Source organism: Camelus bactrianus, chromosome 26, assembly GCF_048773025.1.
Source record: "Camelus bactrianus isolate YW-2024 breed Bactrian camel chromosome 26, ASM4877302v1, whole genome shotgun sequence".
In the NCBI taxonomy this organism is placed as follows: domain Eukaryota; kingdom Metazoa; phylum Chordata; class Mammalia; order Artiodactyla; family Camelidae; genus Camelus; species Camelus bactrianus.
This window is the reverse complement of record NC_133564.1, coordinates 37,252,301-37,270,102: the sequence shown is the minus strand read 5'-3', so window position 1 is coordinate 37,270,102 and position 17,802 is coordinate 37,252,301. Positions and strand designations below refer to the sequence as shown.

Sequence of the window (17,802 nt, the reverse complement as noted above, 5' to 3'; positions counted from 1 at the left end):
CTGACCCTCCAGTGACCTGAGGTCTCCCATTTCTTTCTACCTCTCGGCTTTGATGGTCACACAGCATTGCTTCCCCAGGGTCACACTCACTCCCACTGGTCTGACAGTAACAGAATCTTCCAATAAGTTTCAGGTATTTCAGTCCTTCAAAAATTTCCACAGGACCCTATGTGCTGCTCTATCTACTGCAGTTTCTCTCATCAACATACAGCCATATTTAAGGAAAAAATATAATTTATACATTGTTTTCCAGTGTTTAAATGTGAACGAAGTTTACTTACAAAATGAAAACTGGATGGATTTGTACAAGACGGAAGATAAGTATTTTATTTAAAATTGGCAGCCATTTTCAGAGGATGCAGTTACTAATCAAAACTATGACACTGAACTCAGGTCAGATCGCTGACCCCTCACTACCCTCCATGCTCCACACTCACAGGAGCACTGCTGTTGTCCTCTGTGCCTCCTGCACCTGTGCTGTTTTCAGCTGACCTCATTCTGACACATACACCAGCACAACTAGACAGTGAGCCTCTGCTTCCTCAGTCTCCCTCCACTGTGTTCACCAAATGACTAATGTACATCAGATGCCAATCAGCCGTGAGTGAGGCATCTTTCTCCTGTGCCCAAGGGACTGAGACAAAGACAGCCACTCTCATTTTGGTGTAATGTGAAGACTTTCAACAGCACAAATACTGGGAAGGAGAATATTCAATTTCTGGGCCACAAAACATCTCAGGGACCTAGGGAAACATAACAAGAGCCCCTTAAATATTTTATTACTTCTTGGTTTTATAGAGAAGATTCAGGCCTGTGGAGAAGCCTGCTCACCTACTGGCAACAGAGAAAGAGGAAGGACTTGCTTCTCTGTGATTGCACTGTCAGGATCACAGCTAACCTCCATCAGTCTCTGGATTTTCATTTACAAAAAGTTCAAGCACTAAAACACAACTGAAAAAGGAGAAAGAAGCCACGACATTTTAGTTTTCCACAATACCCAGGCTCACCTGCCACAAATCCCCTAACCATCACCTGGCACTGTGCTCTAAGAGAAACAGAGACCATTTCTCCTCTCCCAGATTCAGAACTAATATGGCTTTACATGCTGCTGCTCATATAGAAAATATGAATTCTCTTAATTTACATACAAGTAAATAAAGTCATTGAATTTTATATGTTAATGAATCCATGCTACTTAGAGTCTTACTCAATTCCCCCAACCCTGAAACCCAGGAGGCCCTGATTAACACATGTGTATTTCACTCTCCACCTCTATGAAAGCCTCTCTGAAATTACTCAGATTTACTACTCTTTGTTTATTCACTGATTCTCCAGTATCCACCTCAACCCTCTGGAAACCTCATTCCCTCCCTGTCTACCTTGCTCCTGCCCCTCAGGATACACTTATCCTCACACATCCTGCCTCTACTATGTAGGGTTTTAAGTAATGTCACTTCCTCAACAATGGCTTCTGTCCCATGTAATTGGCTACTCACCAAGGAACTTATGAATTTACTCCATAATAGAGTAGTTTAATTAGTAATTAGTACTCCATGCTGAAGAGTTCAGTGACACCCAAAGCTCAAGTTTCTCAACATGTGTATCATAAATGGAACATCCCATATGTAGATTTCACTGAATATGTCACTACTTCATGAGTCCTATAATACAAATGGTGAACCACGATTAATAAGAAGACAATCAAAATAAATCTGGTTGATATATGTCTTCTTTTTAACAAAATATTTTCCATTTAATCAGGTAAATCATGTAAACACAGTTATGGAACATATATTATGTATACAGATTATTTCTGTTTTTTTTTTTAACAGTCTCAAAAGTAACTTTCTCAACTTTGCACAGAAGTGTCACTGTGGATTCTGTTTTTTCTCAGTACTGTAGAAAATCTGAAACAAAAAGTTCTGTGCTTGTCTTTATCTAAAATAACTTGTATCTGCATTCTCTCAGATTATGAACCCAAGTGTGTCCATCTATGTCCTTCTACTATGGTCTGTCTTTGTCTACATGGTGCACACGGATGCTTCAGCCTCACCCCATGTTATAGTGTATTCTCAGTGCTGTCCTGCCTGTGAACAGTTGTAAGCTGTTCTTCTGAGGGGGAGCAAAGTCTGTAATGACCTACATTGCCATCCTGGTGACATCACCCCACAATATTTTTTATTTCATTTCTGATATCTTCTTTAACCCAATAGTTTATAAAGAGTATGCACATTAATTTTCACACATTTGTGAAATTTCCTGTTTTCCTCTGTCATTAACTTTTGGTTTTATACCATTATTGTCAGATATGATACTTGATATGATTTCAATCTTCTTACATTTGCTGAGCCTTGTTTTGTGACTTAACATATGACATACCTAGAGAATGTTTCTTGTGTGCTTGAGAAGAACGTGCATTCTGTTGCTACTGGGTGGAATACTGTGCATATGTCTGTTAGGTCTATTTCTTTAAAGATGTAGCTCAAGTAAATATTTATTTATTTTCTGTCTTTAAAAACATAGACTGAGAGTGAAGGGATGGAAAAAGATACTTCAAACAAATAGGGAAAAAAGGGGTGAGCTACACCTAAAACAGTCAAAAAGACATTAATCTAGCAAAGGTCAAAAGAGGCAAAGAAGGTCATTATGTAATGACAGAGGAGTCAATCCATCCAAATAATGTAACGATTATAAATATTTATGCATCCAACATCAGAGCAACTACATATATGTATAGCAAAAACAAGCTAAAAGGCAGAATAAACTACAGTATGATAATAGTTGAGAACTTTAACACCCCACTCTCCACAAGTGATAGATCATCCAGACAATAGTTCAATATAGGATCAGTTGACATGAACAACACTAAAGATCAAATGGTCCTAACAGTCATATATAAAATATTCTGTCTAACAAAAGCTGAATATACATTCTTCTCAAGTGTACAAATTTTTTTTTCTAGACAAGACCACATATTAGGTCATATATCAAATTTCAACAAATTCAAGACTGAAATTATATCAAATGTCTTCTCTGATCATAGTATAAAACTAGAAATCAGTAGGAGGAGGAAAACTGGAAAGCACATGAATATATAGAAATTGATCAACACTCTCCTAACCAAAGAATAAATTTAAGAGGAAATAACAAAGTGTCTTGAGACAGACTAAAATGGAAACAAAGCATACCAAAGCCCATGAGATATAGCAAAACCAATTCCAACACAGTGATTTATTACAATAAATGCCTAACTTAAGAAATAAGAAAGAGCTCAAATAAACAATCTTACTTTTCTCCTCAAGGACCTGGAAAAAGACCAAACTGAGCCAAAGTTAGCAGAAGGAAGAACATAATAAAGATTACGGCAGAAGTCAATGTGATAGACAAAAAAACAGTAAAATTTAGCAATATTAAGAGCTAGTTCATTAAATAAATAAATAAAATTTTGAACTTTTAGCTACACTACACAAAGAAAAGGAGAGAGGATCAAAATCAACAAAATTATAAATAAGAGAGAAGACATTGCAACTCTACCACAGAAATAAGAAGGATAATAAATTACTATGAACAACTATATGCAGATAAACTAGACAACCTAGATAAATGGAAAAAAAAAATTCTCAGAAACATACCTACCAAGAGTGAATTAGGAAGAAATAGAAAATCTAAACGAACCATTTAACACTGTGGAGAATAAATCTGTAATCAAAACTCTTCAAATGAAGAAAAGGTCAAGATCAGATGGTTTCACTGGTAAATTTTACCAAATATGTAATGAATTAATGCCAATCCTCAAGTCTTTTAAAAAATAGATGAAGAAGGAAAATTCCCAAATTCATTTTACAAGGCTAGCATTGCTTTGAAACTGCCAGAGAAGAAAATTTAGGTCAATAACCCAGATGAATGTAGATTATAAAATTCTGAATACATACTAGCAAATCAAATAAATGTGATGCCATCGCATTAATAGAACAAAAGAAAAAATATAATGATCAATAGATACAGGAAAACACTGAACAACCTAGGTATAAAATGAATGTAACTCAAGGCCACGGTTCAAAACATACTCAGTAGTGGAATTCTGAAACTTTCCCCTAATGTCAGGAACAAGGCAAAGGAGCCCACCCCCACCACTCACTCAGCACAGTAATGGGAGTCCTAGCCAGAGCAGTCAGGTAAGGAGGAGACAGGAAAGTCATCAAAACTGGAAAATAAGAAGTACAAATATCTCTAGTTTAAGATAACATGATTATATCTATAGGAAGTCCTAAAAACTTCACCAAAATCCCATTAGAACTAAGCAGCATAATCAGTAAAGTTGCAGAATAAAAATTTTAAATGCAAAAATCAGTCATATCTCTATACACTGAAAATTATCTGAAAAAGAAATACAACAATTCTATTTATAACAGCATCAAAAACAATAAAATAATGACTAAATTCATCCAAGGTGATAAAATATCACTCTAAGAAATAAACTAAAACATACAGACAAATGTAAATTTATCCCTTGCCTATGGATTGGAAGAATTAATATTGTTAAAATGTCCATACTACCCAAAGCCATCTGTTGATTTAATTCCTATCAAAATCCAGTGGCATTTTTTAAAGTAGGAAAAAAAAATACAAAAATTTATAAGGAACCACAAAAGACCTTGTACATACAATGTTGGAGATATTGCACTCTATATCAAACTATAATATAAAGCTATAATAATCTAAAATAGCATGGTACTGCCATAAAAACAATGGAATAGAACTGAGAGTCAAGATACAATCCCATGCATGTAAAGTCAACCAGTATTTGACAAGGTGGTCAGGAAGACTCAGTGGAGCAGACAGTCTTGTTAATAACTGGGCTTGGAAAATTTTATATTCACATGCCAAAGAATAAAATTAGACCTCTATCTAACACCACTCTGAAAATTAAGTATAAAGGAAAGAAAGGCAAATATAAGACTGGAAGTCATAAAATTCCTAGAAGAAAACAGTAAAAGTCTTTTTAACACAGGTCTTAAAAATTATTTTTGATGATACTTTAAGCATAAACAATTAAAAAAAAAAAAATGAAACTACATCAAACTAAAAATCTCCTACACATTGAGACAATCAACAAAATGAAAAGACAGCCTATATAATGGGGAAAAAAATCTAAAAATCTTATAACTAATAAGGAGTTGATATCCAAAATACATATCATACAACTCAAAAGCATCAAAACAAATAACCCACTTAAAAGCTGTGCAAAAGACCTGGAAATACATTTTTTCCAAAGAAAATACATGAATTTCCAACAAATACATGAAAATGTGCTCAACATCACAAAACATTAGGGAAATTAAAATCAAACACGCAAGGAGATTTCAACTCAGGATTATTAGGATGAATTTATCAAAAAGACAAGAGGCTTACTATTAAACGCTAGCAAAGATATGGAGAAAAGGGAACATTTGTGTACTTTTGATTGGCTTATGAGTTGGTTTGGCCTCTATGAAAAACACTAGAGAGGTTCCCCAACATTTAACAGGACTACCATATGACCCAGAATTTCCACATTTGGGAAATGTATCTAAAATAATTGAAAACATTATGTTGAAGAGATATCTGCACCCATGTTCACAGCAACATTATTTATAACAGCCAAGAGATGATAACGACCTATCAACAAATGCTTGCATATAAAAGTTGTGCTATATTTAGACAATGGAGTATTATTCAGCAATATAAAGAAGGAAATTCTGCCATTGGTGACAATATGGATGGACGTTGAGGGCATCATGCTAAGTAAGAGAAGTCAGGCAGAGCAAGACAAATACTGTATGACCTGATTTATATGTGAAAAAAATAAGCAAAAATTAAAATATCACATTTTTGGTTACCAAAGGTGGGCAGTGGGAAGAGGGAGAATTTGGTGTAGGAAGTCCAAACATACCAACATCCAGTTATGGGATAAACAAGTATTGAAGTGTTATGTACAATGTGAATACAGTTAACAGTGCTCTATGGTATATTTGAAAGCTGTTAAGCAAGTAGACCTCAAGTGTTCTCATAACAGGAAAATATATTTTGTTTCCTTTGTTTTTTGCATCTACATTTAGATGATGTATGTTAACTAATCTTATGTGATAATCATTTCACAATATATCAAAGTCAAATCATTATAATATGCATTTGAATCTTAAACAGCACCATATTGTATCTCAATAAAACAGGGGGTGGGTAATTTATAACAGTTTTACAATAATTTTCTTGAAATTAAAAGAAAATCTTGAAACAAAAGAAAATGGAAACACAACTTACTAAAACTTATAAAATACCATGGAAAGAATTATGAGTTTATTACAACAAATTAGTATGACAAGAAAAAAGAATTGCAAATAAACAACATTACTTCTCAAGGGACTAGCACAAAAAAAAAAAAAATCCCACTAAGTTCACAAGTAGCAAAGAAATGAAATAACAAATGTGAGAGAAGAAATAAATAAACAAAGACTATAAATATTAGAAAACATCAATGCTAGAGGTTGTTTTTAAAATGGTAAAATTGACAAACTGAGCTATACTAACAAAGGGTAAAACAATATGCAAATGAATCAGAAATGAGAGGCGATATTATAACTGATACAACAGAAATACAACAGGTTATAATAGGTGACTATCAACAAATACACACAAATAACTCGGATATCCTGGAAATAATAAACTCCTAGAAATATAAAAACTACCAAAACTGACTAATAAACAAAACAGAAAATCTGAACAAACCAATGATGAATGAAAAGATTGTATCAGTAATAAAAAAATAAATAAATAAAAAAATAAAAAGAGGCTAAGACCAGACAGTTTCATTGGGATATTCAACCAAACATTTAAATAGAATTAATACAGTCATCTCAAACTTTTTAAAAACATGAAGAGGAGGCATATTTACAAATTCATTTGATGAGTCCAACATTACCCTGATATCAAAGCTAGATAAGAACACTACAAGGGGGAAAAAAAAACTGGCAAGTATTACTGATAAATATAGATGCAAAATTTCTCAATGAAATATAAGCAAATCAAATTCAATGGTATATTGAAAAGATCATATACCATGTCAAGTGGAATTTATCCCTGAATCCAAGGACAATTCAACCTATGTAAATCAAACATGTGATGCATCACATTAATGAATGAAATATAAAAATCGTATGGTAATCTCAATTGATGGAGAAAAACATGTGAAAAAATTAAACAACCTTTCATAAACTAACAAACAAATAATAAAAAGCCTCAACAAATTGCTATACAAAGTAAGTAATTAAACATAATAAATGTCATACTGGACAAATTCACAGCAAACATCATACTCAATGGTGAAGTGTTTTCTGACAAAAATATAAAGAAAATGTTTGTGCACTCACCATTCCTTTACCACATAATACTGGAAGTCCTGGCCAGAGCAATTAGGCAAGATAAATACATAAAAGTAATCAAAATTGAAAAGGATGAAGCAAAACTATTTGTTTGCATTTAATATGATCTTATATGTAGAAAATCCTAATGATTCCATCAAAAACCTATTACAAATAATAGACAAATTCAGTCAAGTTGCAAGATACAAATATCAACATGTGAAGAGCAGTGTGTTTCTATATACCAACAATAAACAATTTGAAAAATAAGTTTAAAAAGCATTCATATTTAAAATGTCATCAAAAAAATTAGGAATAAATTAAACCAAGTAGGTAAAATATCCTTACAGTGAAAATGACAAAACACTGATTAAAAAAAAAAAAACTGAAAAAAAGATAAATGGAAAAAATTTTCATGGTTATGAATTAGAAGTATTAAAACTGTAAAAATGTCTGTGTCACCCAAAGCTGTCTATAGATTCAATGCAATCCCTATCAAAATTCAAATGACTTTTACACAGAAATACAGAAAACAAACCTAAAACTTGTATGGAACCACAAAACACCCCTAATAGCCAAATCAACCTGGTCAAATAATTAATCTAGAGATATCACAATTCCTAATTTCAAACTTTATTACAAAACTATAGTAATCAAAAATGGTAGGTAACAGTAAAAAATGGAGGCCAAGTCCAATGAAACAATCAAGTGCTCAGAAACAAACCCACTTATATAGTGTCAACAAGTACTTCACACGGGAACCAAGAAGATGTAAAGGGAAAACTATAGACTCTTCAATAAATTGTGCCGGAAAAAACTGGATAATGGCCTACAGATGAATACAATTGGACCCCTTTCTTGCAGCACTCACAGAAATTAACTCAAAATGGACTGAAGGCTTAAATGTAAGACCAAAAACTGTAAAACTACTTGAAGAAAATGTAAACAAAAAGCTCCTTGCTGTGGTTTTGGCAAATATTTTTTGGATATGACACCAAAGGTTCAAGTAACAAAAGCAAAAACAAACAAGTGGAACTACAGCAAATTTAAAAAACAACAACAAAAAAAAAACCAAACCAAACCAAACAAAACAAAAAAGCCCCCAAAAAAACCTCCATAGCAAAACAAATAATCAGCAAACTAAAAAGCAACTACAGAATAAAATAACATACAGGCAATTTTTTTTCCATTTTTTAATCAAAAAACTTTTTTTATAAAATATATAAGTAAGTCATAAAATAATAGTAATAAAATAAAAAATTAAAAATTAAAAATAGGCTAAAGGACTTGAGTAGATTTTTTTTCAAAAAGACATATAGATGGCCAATAGGTACATGAATAAATGCTCAACATCACTAATCATCAGGGAAACGTAAATCAAAATCACAATGACACATCACGTCACACCTGTTAGAATGGCTATTATAAAAAAGAAAAAGAAAATTTGCAAGAATATGAAGAAAAGGTAACACTTGTTTAATTTTTCAGTCAAAATATAAACTGGTACAGTCGAATGAATATAAAAGAATTAAATTGGACCCCATCTTACACTACTCACAAAAATATCTCGCAATAAAATAGTCAAATTGTGACTTGAAATCATAAAATACCGTAAAAAAAATCATAGAGTAAAATCCCCTTGACCTTGATCTTGTAAATAATGATTATTTAGATATGACTCCAAAGTACAGGCAACCAAAGCAAAAGCAAAAAGAAACAAGCAGGACTAAGTCAATGTAAAAACTTCTGCATAGAAAAGAATTTGAAAAACTTAAAAGACATCATATGGAATGGGAGAAACTATTAGCAAACCATCTTTTGATAAATGGTATTTACTGAAGTATATAAATACCTCATACAACTTAGCAGCCAAAAAAATAAAATCTATTTAAAAATGAATTAAATATCTGAATAGACATTTTCCTTAAGAAAACGTACAAATGTCCAACATGAAAAGGTTGTCATTAATCATCAGGGAATTGCAAATCAAAACCACGAGACCTTATCACAACTGTTACAATGGCTACAGTCAAAAAAGACAGGTGAGTACAAGGATTGGAAGGGATGTGAAGAAAATCCTTGTGTGTTGTTGGTAAAAATGTAAATAACCACAGCCACTAGGAAAAGCAGTATGGAATTTCTGTCAAAAATTAAAAGTAGTATCCAGGTGTCCAAGCACCATTTGTCAAAGAGACTATCCTTTGCCCACTGAACGTGTTTTACTTCCATCTCAGATAGTAGTTGACCTAGTATACAGGGGTTTACTACTGGGTCCTCTATACTGTTAATTTAAACCATGTGTGTATTTTAATACCAATATCATTGTGTCTCATACTGTAGCATTGTGATTTAGTTCTAAATCAGGAAGTGTGATGACTCCCAATTTGTTCTTTCCCAGGATTGCTCTGGTGTCTGGGTCACTGGTAGTCACATAAAAAAATTTTAAGATTGATTTCTCTCCATGTGTAAAAAATGCTGTTGGAATATTGATAGAAATTGCACTGAAACTGTAAATGGCTTTGGGTATTATGGACATTTTAACCTTAATTCTTCTGTTCCATTAGCCATACTTCTGGCCCAGTGTATCTTTCCACTTGTTTTGTCTTCTTCAATTTTTTCCATAGAAGTCTTATAGTTTTCAAAGTACAAATTTTTCACTTCCATAGTAAAGTGTATTCTTAGGTATTTTATTGGTTTTAATGCTATTTTGAATGAGAAAACTCTAGCATCTACAATAAATGTTGCTGGGAAGATTGGAAAACCACAAGCAGAAAAATGAAATTGGAAACTTACTTTCCGCTACTCACAAATATAATTTAAAATGGATTAATGACTGAAATGTAAGACCTCATACTTTAAAACTCCTAGAGGAAAACATAGAGAAGAAGATACTTAACTCTGGTTTGGGTAATAATTTTGGGATATGACCCCAAAACACAAGCCAGAAAAGCAAATATCAACAGGTGGGACTACATCAAACTAAAAAGATCCTGCACAGCAAAAGACATAATCAGCAAAATATAAAGCCTAATATAGAGTAGGAGAGAATTTTTGCAAATCATATATTGGATGGAGGGTTAATATCAAAATATATGTAGACCTCATATAACACAATAGCAAAAAAAAAAAAAAAGAAAAAAAGAGTAGAAAATCCAATATAAAAAATGGGCAGTGAATCTAAATTTATATTTTTCCAAAGAAGACACCCAAATACACAAAATGTACATGAAAAGATATTCAACATGACTAACAATTAGGGAAATGAAAATTGAAAGTGGAATGAGATATCCCCTCCCTCCTGTCAGAAAGGCCATCACCAAGAAGACAAGAGACAGTGCTGGCCAGGATGAGGATAAAAGAAAACCCCTGTACACTGTCGGTGGGGATGTAACCTGGTTCAAGCACTATGGAAAAGCTATAGAGGTTACCCAAAAATTAAAAAGAGCTACCATATGCTCCAGCAGTCCTCCTTCCTGGTGTGCATCTGAAGGAAGTGAAAACAGGGTATTGAAAAGATAGGTGCATTCGCATGTTTATTACAACATTATTCACAATAGCCAAGATATGGAAATGACCTGAGTGTCTAACAATGAAAGAATGGATAAAGAAGAAATGACATTGACATACAATGGAATATTATTCTGCATTATGAAAGAAGGAATTTCTGCCATTTGTGATATTACAGATTGACCTTGAGGGTATTATGCTTGGTGAGATGAAATAAACAGAGAAAAGACAAACGTAAGATATCAGATATACAAAAACAAACGAACAAACAAAAAACAAGCAAGCAAACACTTAGAAACAAATTGTAAAATGGTGGTAACTAGGTGTCGGGGTGGAGGAAATGGGGAGATGTTAAAGGGTACAAATGTGCAACCAGAAGATAAATAAGTCATGCAGATCAAATGCACAGCACAGTGATTACAGACTACAGTGCTGTACCAGTCTCCAAAGTTCCTAAGGTACTATCTTGTGAATATTCTTGCCACAAAAAATAAAGAAAATTATACTTGTGAGTCATGTGAGAGGTATTAAATCTGTTTGTGATCACATTGCTGTATGTAAGTGGATCAAATCAACACACTGCAGACTGTGAAAAAAGAAAAAGTAGAGCTGCATGATTTCACTTACACGTGTAATCTAAAAACAGCCGAATTCACACAAAGAACAGAGTGGTGGTTGTCAGGGCCTGAGAGTGGGGAAATGAGAAGATGCTCAAAGAGTACAAACGTCCATGTTTAAGATGACTAAGTTCTGGGAAATCTCATGAACAGCATGGTGACTACAACTAACAATGCTGTATTATTTATCTGAAAGTTACTGAGAGCAGATCTCAAAAATTCTCACCACAAAAGGGAATTTTATGGGTTTATGGAAGTATCCTTATTGTGATAATCATTTCACAATATATATCTGTATCAAATCACCACATTACTTACTGGTAGGGCTGTGTCTGGGTCACTGTCTCTCAGGACTCAGAATTCAGTGAGTCTGTTTCACTTCATGGCTGAACATATTCAAATGGCCTGTTTATAAAATAAAAATAAAATGACTAATAATTCATTGTGACTGACTTCAAGAATTTTTTGTTGTTTTTAATTTTGTTCCCATGCCTACATTTCACACTACTGGAACAAAATCAAATATACGCCAAAACAAATAGCACATTACAATAATGATACCAGAGTCGTGAACATAAATATTCAATGTTTCTTCCTGATGTTTTCTAATCAGAAATGTTTTTTAAAATATTCAAACTCACCGGGTCCTAGCTGATAGCTATGTGACAAAAGTCAAATAAGACAAAATGACAGACAACCCTGCAAGTGGTTTTAGATAATTCCATATTTTGTGCCAGAAATTAATTACCTCTTAGAAAATCACATAAAAATACTTGAAGCTCAAACCCTGGAACGTTTCTCAATTTCATCAAACTCACATGTTATTATAATATCTGTGTCCATTTAGGTGATGAGGTAGGTAAAGATAAAAAGTGATCTGTTCTTCTGTGTTTAGTACAATTAAAATAACTAAAAATGATTATAAAATGCTTCTAAGAAATTAGATAAGATCTAGAATACAGATGGAGATATGAAAATGCTTTTCCTTGCTCTGTACAAGAGTAGTAGCCCATCAGGTACAAATGCGTCAGATGACAAGGTACCTTCATGTTAAAAACAATGCCATCACTGCAAAGGAAAGCTTTACTGATTGTACTGAAATAAAAGAAAAAAAATAGAATTGGAAAAAGATCACTTTGCCATAAAAATGCTCATGGTCACAAATAGTATAGAGAAGCAACTGTGGCAGATGTAAAAAGACGTAGAAGCCATCATTCCTCCACTGAATATGATTACACCAAATTGTGACTTAATCATTTACCAAATTGTGACTTAATCACTTCATAAACATAATGGATAACATTTCTGCTTCTATAATTTAAAATATAATAACCTTTAAAATATTCTATGAGAGGTGTGGTAGTCAAATTTGTGTTCTAAGAAGTACTTTAGACACACCTAAGAATAACTAATGGTCAGAAAGATCAAATGCAATCAGCTACCACCCCATGCAAATTAATGGCATTCAGCAGATATTCATATATAAAATATGTATTACTGTACAATATGTAAATAAAATCAAATATTGTATTAATATCTAATGTAAAATACCAGGAAATGTGCTGTGCCAAAATTGGAAGCGTCCTGGTGTAAACAGATTACAATTTTGTATTCAGTTTTCATAATGGGATAATACTGTGATCTGAGCAGAAATTGTAAAGAGATTTCTCCAAGAAAAATTCCTGACCACATGAAAAGTTGCAAACTTACTATAAGGCGTTTCCCCTTGTTTACTCTCAGTGTCAGAAAGTGACTTGGATCTAGAATAGGAGAATAAAAAAACTTTAACGAGACATAGGAAAGCACTCTCTGTTAAAGAAAATAAATCAAAAGAAAAAATGAAAGGGAAATTAAGATTCTACAAATACAAATACCAATTTTTATGAGAAAGGGTTAAAATTGAAAAAAGATTATATTCTTATTTCACCTTTTGAACAAAGGTATAGAAATCTAAGCTAAATAACTTCATATTTTGCATTTATTAGGAGAAAATATATTTGCAATGAAAAGCAGTCATTGTCCTGCCTTTTAAATATTCTGACGATTTAGCTTTGAATATATTTCATCTCAAATGGTCTTAAGCAGTATGTACAATGGTTGGTATTTTAAAAATCACCACTGTATTTGGAACTTATAAAAGTAATTCACAATTTTTAAAATTATATTCTTGTAAGAATTTGGTAGTGGCCTAGGTATTATTTTTAACAAAACTGGTCACCCTGGAATGCTGCAAAAGGTTTTTCAATAAGCTTATACTTACATATATTTAAGACTGTCACTGTATTAATATTACGGAAACAACAGGCCAGCCAAGAAACAAGCACCACTTGGAGGGTTGGAATACTCAGATTTATTACACTGGCAGGCTCAGAGTGTCTTCTGCTCTGAAGCTCTGAGCACCTCCAAAACTTGTGCATTAGGCTTTATAGAGTTAATTGCAAGCATGGGGCTATTAGCCAATAAGGTGTGAACAGCAAAAGCAGGGAATCAGTACACTGGAATTTATCTATTAGGAACAGAGCATGTTACTTTTGGGAGACCATGATTGGGTTAACAAATTGTAACAGACCCCAGCCACTCATCTCCTTAAAGAAGAACAAATGTGCTTAGTTAACTGCCTTGCAAACAGGCACCTGTGCATCGGCATGCCAGTCTCCTGGCAGTAAAAAGCAGAGACAATGCCTTTCTTGCATAGTTGAGGTTTTAGATAGAACTCTGCTCATTGCAAAGCAACAACCCAGGCCCTCAGCTATAAACACAGGGTGTGTCTGCTGTTAGATAGTCTTCTATGCCCCAAACAAGGAGCTGGCTGGGCTGGTGGCCTTTTCTAACATATCTATAAGGATATATCTTGTTCCCCTCTTCCCATGACTTCCCTAAAGATAAACAAAGCCTTTGCACTCACATTGATTTCTACAATCTCAATCCCACCCTGTCTTTCCTTAAATTCCTGTATTCTATCACACAACTGTTAGTGATTTTTCCTTTGATTGTACACAATAAATGTGGGAGCATTTGAGAGGCTCGTGGAGTTGGCTCCCGACACCCTCTCCCTCTCTTGACTTTTTCCACAGAGTCTTGAGTAATTCATTCAGTCTCAGTGGGACTTCTGCTGGCCAGAACCCAGTTACTGGCACTTGTTGAGCTAGGATTTATGAGTTAACTTGTTAGCCCAGTAAACCAACAATTATTAAACTTCAGATTTCTGAGTTAGCCCAGCAGTACTTAGATCAGTAAACTGACACTTATTACACTTAGATTTAAGAGTTAGCTTGTTAGTCCAGCCCAGCTTTTCCTTCTCATTATGAGAAAATCTCAATCGTGGCAATATTTTGACTTGAAAATGAGATAAGCTAAGAAGCACATTTTAAATATAAAATATTTTAAGTACAAAATAAATAATTGTATTCCTTTAAAGACAGGAAATTAAAAGCATAATAAACTCTGACTTTGACACACAAAATATAAAAGTTAATATAATGTGTTTTCATACACCTCTTTCCCTGTTTCAGTAATTTCTCAGCCCCTTTCACGTTACACCCGAGTCCCCGCCCGTGACCTGTGGTGTAAACACCTCCGACCACACGGGGAAGGGGGGGACCCAGGCAGTGAGAATGAGGGGGCGCGAACACCCCCGTGGCCCCGATGGACGCGGACCCTCACCCCCTCCCAGCAGGTGAGGACAACAGTCGAAGCGGGTCCGCCAGCGCACCAGTCCCCTCCCTCCTGGACTGGAAACCCAACTCGGCCAGGTCCACACACACCCCGGTGTGAAGCTGGCTTAGCATGCGGGGAAACCGGCATTACCTCAGACAGCGAGCGAGGAGCGTCCTCCTCCTGCAGGAACGAGGGCCACGCGGTCCCGAAGCCGCCATGGCGCCTCCCGCTCCTCCCTGAGGAAAAGGAGCGTCGCCCCCAGGGAAGACGCCGACCACGTCTGTCGCGGAATGCGCATGCGCCCCACCATCTAAGAAATGTTGGCTTCGCGCGCCCCCTGCAGTTCCTTGAGGGCAGTGCTGGATGTTCAGAACTCACTGGAGAACACATGACCCGTCCCAGCCATGATGCTAAATCACTGGAAATCTTAGTGCCCTGGTCTCTTTGTTAATGTCACTGGTGATGCTCTGATCCAGCCATGTCTGCTCTCTTGCCTGGATCATGCCTCACTCCTTGGAACCACGCCTGGATCAGATGCAGAAGAGTCTCAAATCCCATATTTAGAGATGATCAGGGTTGGTCTGGAGACCAAACCCAAATCTCTCAACACCCTGGGGTCCTCTGAGGAGTGTGGTTTTCTCAGAACCGTCTGTTCCATGTCAGAAGCAGACCAAGCCTCAGGTAGCTTAGAAGGAATGCAGCCCATGCTTTGGACAGTTCTCAGTTCTGACCTGCATAATCTTGAGACCCTTTTGTAATTTCTAACACCCTTTTTTCTCATACCTGTATTGATGTTTATTTATGGCTAGCTGAAATATTGCTCTTATAATGCAGAGGTGCTATTGTTCTTCAGATAACAGAATATTTTGAAGGGATCAATTATTTATCACTCCCCCTAATTAAATATACTTTTAAAGCTAGAAATTTTTCAGGCGGGCAATCAGGTCCTCTTCTTGAACCAGTTGCTGAGGTGCTGAGATTATCTGGTCTGAGCTCCAGATCCTGATCCTGCTGGTGGCTTATGGTGATGTCAGTGTGAACATGTTTCTCCTTGTGCGCCGGTGTGGAAAGGGGACAGCCCTGTTCCCAGATGGGACAGTATCATGCTGACACTCGAAGCAAGCACAAAAAAGAATCACATAGAGTCCCCAGTATCAGCTCTCCCAGGTAGAAACGTCACCTCCATCACAGTGTTCCTGTGCTCCTGTCAGGCCTTCACTGCTCCCAGCAGGTCCTGCATGAGCAGTGTGACAGTTGAGTGCCTATCCCAGCACAGCATGGTGGTGACAATCCCACCTTAATCTGTTTATCTTTGGAATGTTCCCACACCTCTCTGAGCTTCACTTTGCTCTTCTCACAGACAGGGTTGTATAGGCATGGACCTCACAGGGTTATGGGAGGAATTCATGGTACATGCTCACCTGGCGGCTGGCTCTGCAGAAAGGGCTGCTGGGCGTGCTGTGTGTCTTCACATTTATCCTTCTCTCTCCCCAGTGAAAATGCTCCCAGCCTCATCCTTCCCTGGCCTGTGGCCTTTCTGCATTTGCAAAAGAACATGCCACAGCACTTTAACCATGATGCCCTCACAGCCTCTTCTAGACGTGGTGCACCTCCCATATTCACCCACACAGATGAATCACAGGACAAACTAAAGCTGTAGGTGGTCTTTGGGTCCACAAGAGGGGCTGCTGTCTCCTCAGAACAAAGTAGGGTCGGGGCTGTACTGGGGAAAGACGAACAGAACCTGGAGCTCACACATCTATTAATTCCCCTGAAGAAGAAAATGAGTCACAAAGAGCTGTGGGTGGGGTCCCAGCCTCCCTGGGAATCAGAGGACTGTTGGACTGAGCTGATCGCTGAGAGACCCATCCCCCAACAGCCCCATCTCCCTCACCTGCTCTCTCCACATGCACCTCCATGACCTCCACAACTGGGGACTAGAGCAGGAGGAGAGGGGAGCAACCCACTCACAAAAGTGTCTCCAGCCCAGTCCTGAAGCTCCTGTGCATGGAGGATGGAGTAGGCTGTTCCCATGGCCTTGGAGAAAAGGATGTCACTAAGACCACACTCACAGCAGATCCCTGTCAGGCCTACTCCATGACCAGTCCTCCCACTACAAGGATGACTATCACAGGGGAGGCAGTGGGCTGAAGCCACCACCTGGGTCCAAGAGCCAAAGAAGAGACTGTGAGAGCTCAGCATGGATGAAAGTCCAGGCCTCTGACTCTAGTTCATGCAGAAACCTCCCATGCCCTTTCCAGGACCTTGGGCCCCTGGCGGCATCAGTATCTGCAGCTCACCTGGCAGCCCTGCACAGTTGGCCTACACTCCACAAGCCACATGCTACAAGCTACAGTTCCCTCCAACATGATGCACCTGCCCCACCTCTTCCGGGTCACTATGAACCTTCTAGCACCCACTGAGGCAGGGCCAGAAGGTAGGAGGTCTGCAGGCAGGGGGAGCTGTCTGAGTTGGGGTTCAGAGGCTGTGTGTCCCTTTTGAAGGCAGCAGAGCTTTCTTTTGGGGGAAGAGACAGGGAAAGTCATTTCTGTGGGTGAACGTTTCTCTTTCCCCTCCACTTGTGCCAACCCCACAGCTGAAAATTTGCTGAAGAGCCAGAGGAA

The 17,802-nt window shown here is 36.5% G+C and overlaps 1 protein-coding gene across 12 annotated transcripts in view; it reads right to left on the bottom strand.

Moving 5' to 3' along the window:
• The window catches only part of LOC141575073 (uncharacterized), a 48,025-nt gene extending 32,539 nt beyond the window's left edge, over window positions 1–15,486 (bottom strand). For 5 of the 12 annotated variants that reach the window (XR_012502363.1, XR_012502359.1, XR_012502362.1 and 2 more), the window contains exons 1-4: window positions 15,329–15,486; window positions 13,232–13,281; window positions 11,840–11,926; window positions 11,532–11,589 (exon numbers count right to left, since the gene is read on the bottom strand). The gene's annotated coding sequence lies outside the window, so the exon portion shown is untranslated. The remainder of the gene's footprint in view (window positions 1–11,531; window positions 11,590–11,839; window positions 11,927–13,231; window positions 13,282–15,328) is intronic. The other 7 variants (XR_012502361.1, XR_012502354.1, XR_012502355.1 and 4 more) reach the window with 3 other exon arrangements.
• Between the last annotated feature and the right edge of the window lie 2,316 nt (window positions 15,487–17,802).